Source organism: Brassica napus, unplaced genomic scaffold, assembly GCF_020379485.1.
Source record: "Brassica napus cultivar Da-Ae unplaced genomic scaffold, Da-Ae ScsIHWf_1410;HRSCAF=1992, whole genome shotgun sequence".
NCBI classification, from domain to species: domain Eukaryota; kingdom Viridiplantae; phylum Streptophyta; class Magnoliopsida; order Brassicales; family Brassicaceae; genus Brassica; species Brassica napus.
In genome coordinates, this window is record NW_026014824.1 from 170,914 (window position 1) to 175,447 (window position 4,534).

A 4,534-nucleotide genomic window follows, 5' to 3' on the forward strand; every position below is an offset into this window, starting at 1 on the left:
AAGTGCTATAACTTTATGTATCCTTTATAGAGGTTTATGTGTCAACACTCTTTGTGTGGTTCCATTATGTTCCAGACATGATTTAATCAATTTGAGATTTCATTATCTAGGACCTTAGTTACCTAGTAGCTTGGCGTCCCAAGACTACATGGTTTGGTACCTTAGATGTTTAGCTGCGCAACCTTTTCTCTATGTCTGGTATGGTTTCTCTTATAACCTCGGATCTGTATTCTATGCACCATTATTTTCTATCCGAGATTCCTTTATCTTATGGAACACTTGGTCTATCTTGTATAGACTCTATAGCAACTTGACTATGTCTCTTCTAGGACTTTAGATTTCGTTTTTGGTGCTAAGCTGGTTAATCATTCCTTTTCTCTTCTCGGGTCAGTGTCTGGCATCTATATTAGCTTCTCAATAGCTTTGTATAATCTTTCTTTGGACGTCTTAAATCTTATTCTCTAGTCCGAGGATCTTTGCCAAGACAATGATGGTTAAAACCATTCTTATCATTCTTTTATTCTTTAATCTTTCTCTATCCAGCTTAAAACCTTTCTCCTTTAATATTGAATATCCGGATTCATTTGTTTCATGCAATCCGTACCTGGGCACTATTTTGATCCCATGTTTTGGCTCATGGTCCTTTTGATTTCGTGGAGAAAGTCTTATTCTTATATATTCCCAATCCTGTTCTGAGGTTCCATCTTAGTCGGCACACATATGTATGTCATGGTTTATTCAAAATCTTTTAGGATGGTGTATGTCTTATTTATTACCCGTATTCATTCTTATGATGGGAATATCTATGCTCACTTATATGGCCTGATGCATATTATCATCCTATACATGTAAATTCATAATGTCCCCAAGCTTATAGACTTTAGAATCTTAGTCTTATAGATAATGGCTTTCATGGCCGATCATTTATATGGGATGGCCTCTCTTCGGCCGAGTAATGGACTGTGTGCGGCCAAGCCTGCACAATACGGCCAAGTCACGGCCAAGCCGTGTATAACATGGTTCTATACCATGCTTCACGAATTTGTAGTGTTGATCATGTGTGATCATGGATCACGGGTTTATCCTCTCTCCCCCTCATGAATACACTATAATTTCGTGGTGCTTAGGACAAATAAAGCCTTAATGAGTTTCCCTTTGTGTACATGTTTCACAACGTGAGATCTTTACGGGATAACTCTTTGTTCCTTTTCAATACCAATCTTTGCATCAAGTTTAGACTAGGATGGCTAATCCTATCATGCCATATAGTGTATAATTTCGTGGGATATATCAGTATAGTCACCACTTCTCTTGCCTCTTATCATACTGATCTGTAGCATAGTTTTAAATCAGTAGAGATCATAGGTATAGTCTCGACCACTTTCTTATAAGGTCTTACGCATTTTTTCTTTAAAACTGAAGGAACTTGTTTCCTTCTTGCCCATTGTTTCTATTTGGAAACCATTTATAACTCAATGGGTCATACATTCTTTGGGTGTATATAATGCTTCTTTTAGGCAATGCCTTGGCCATAGTTTTCTTACTATACTTACTATACCCCATTTCACGATTTCTTACTTGGTATTATGTCCTTTAGGCAACTCTTTATCAATAACATTCATATGCTTAAGTAAGATCAGGCAAGATATAATGAAATCAAAACCAATTCTATTATATATATACAATCGTGAATGACACTTAGTTTAAAGCAAATCACAAATCAAGGACTTAATAAAATGTCGAGATCTTTCTTTAGTTAATGGATAAGCCGGCCACACCATCAGTCACATTGGGACACGGCTGCCTTGGATTCATCTTGATCCATTGCCTCAGGATATTTCATCTCACTGCTTTTCTTTAGCATCTTATTACTCTGCTCAGTTAGTAATAGGTATGAGAGCAGATCATTATAGGTGAAACCTTTTTCTCTATAGATATGTTGTAACAATAGATCTCTTGGATCAGCTGTGAGGAAGGTCTTTTCCAGTAAATCCTCCTCTGTTACCATTTCACCACATACTCTCAGTTTGTAAACGACTTAGGACAAAGCAAAGTGATATTCATCCACAGACTCAAAGTCTTGGTATCTGAGACTCGTCCATTCATGTCTGACCTTTGGTAATAACACTATAGTGTATCTGGACTTTAATTCTGTCCAAAGGTCACGAGGATTCTCAATGTGTAGATACTGATTTCTCAGTTCCTCAGTGACATGATGGCGCATTATTGTAATGGCTCTTAACTTTTCACTTCTAGTTGCATAATCATCCTGAATGATACTCCTTCCGAGTCCTCTCGATTTCAGGATAACTGAAGTGTTCATTTCCCATTCTAGATAATTTTCTCCAGAGAGATTTAGAATGGCATAATCCATGGGCTCAAATCTCGGCATCTGAAATCATTAATCAATTCAATTCTTGCTTTAGAATTCTTGCAACCAATTCAAATAATCAGTGCATATGATTTCATAAGTCTCTCTATGATACTTGGACCACACGGTCATGTATTGTGATGCTTAGACCTCTCGGCCATTATGGGATACAACGATCTTAAGGATCGGATCATAATGCAATCCGGGTCATATGACCATCCGGATGCTAGGCCACACGGCCACATAGATAGGCATTAAGCCAAACGGCTTTCAATCTCATGATTTAAACAATGCAAGTCAATATTATCAAGCAAGGCCACACGGCCACATAGTAATGAGATGATCAATCTAGATGTATTCAATCTTTATTATTTAGTTGCATATCTATTAGGTTTTACCAATGTCAAGGTTGGTAATGTTTAACTAGATTTTAGAATCAAGTAATCTAGCGACCTAACTCTCATTCAATTAATGTGAAATTTAAGGTTTTTAAGGCGTTTAGGAATATAAATGAGATTTAGGGTTTCAAGGCCTTAAGGATTTTGAATTAGATTTATCAATCAATTTAACAATCCAAAAATCTCAGATCAATCATTCAATCAAAACAAGAACCATTAAAATCGAATTCAAGCTTCTAGGGTTTTAGGGTTTTGATTCCAATATTAAGGTTTCATAACTTCAGATTAGAAACAAATAAACAATCAAACATGTTCAGTTGGAATCGATTCAATTGCTAGTTGTGAGATTGTTGCTTTTATGTTATATCAATTTTAGGGTTTTGATCAAGATCTTTAGGTTTTAGGTTTGATCACTATGTTCTCAGATTAATCGGTATACCTTTCTTTTGTAGGGTTGAACCGGACCACCAAGTGAGAACAGATGAACCTCTAGTTGCACATGGACGGACGCTGGCTCCTATTGGTACGCGAGTTGAGGACGGACGCGAGCTGTCTGGATTGGTTTTGCGTCTGGTCGCGGATGTGTGCTGAGAACGTCGGACGTGATCTAAGCTGGAACGGACACGTCTTCTTCTTGTCGAGTTCGCGAGCAGCTGAGAAGGATTACGAGCTGGCTATGATGCGAATGTGGGCTGGCTCTGTTGTGAATAGGGAGCTGCGGATGTCTAGGATCAGGAACGCTTAAGGTCTTTAGCTGATCGGATGTTTGCAAGCCGGAACGCAAGCAAGAACAATTTAGGGTTCTTCAGGATTAGGGTTCGCTTAAGGTCTTTGTAGCTGAGCGTGAGGGCGGGTCTGAGATCGGATATATGAACTTTTTGCGCTGATGGATTCGTCTCGTCAAGGGCTTCAAGATGGTATGTTGATCATCGTCTGGTTCCGCAGGGTTTGCGAGATCGATCCATTTTAATTTGAGCCGGATTTAGGGTTTATGTGTGACGGCTTTTAGGTTAGGGTTTTGGAGTCTATCGTGCTGATAACGTGTTGTAATTAGAGAGTTTAGAGACTGAATATTTTTGTGTTATTATTAATGATATTGGGGGTTCCTTATATAAGGATTACAAGATAGAGATAAAAGGAAAGTATACAAATCCTAATCTAACTAGATTTAGGATAATTACTAAATACATAAATGGAAAGATTACATCTACTAGGAAAAGGAAAAGGGTTTCCTTTTCTCCATGCTTGTGGCTGCCTATCTCCCTCTCCTTAAGTCGCGGCCGCCGCTGGGGCCTGATCATGGCTGAGGACTTACATCGCTCGACGCTAAGGTCTCAGCCATGAATGAGAGGCTGAGGACTTACGAGGACATGCATGACCGCTTTATGTCACCAGTCATGATAGATTTAAACAAATTGTCTAGTCAAATACTTCATGCCCAAAGGGATATTGATAATATTACTAATCAAAAAATTTTGTAGGCAAAATCAACATCGATCGACAGTCTACGAGGGCCTTGGATCGATGGCAAGAATCCTGTTGAGTTACTTCCTTACACAGCAGCAGAGGTTGATGAGATCACATCCAAGATTTACACTGCTATAGACAACATGGAGGAACGACTTGACAAACGCTGCGATGACATCTACTTTCCATTCGTCAACATAATCAGAGGACTAGACAGCCACGCAGAAAGGCTACAGAAAGAAGTCAAAGCCATTCAGAGGCAACTCGCAGCTCAACACCAGATATCAGCATCGATCGA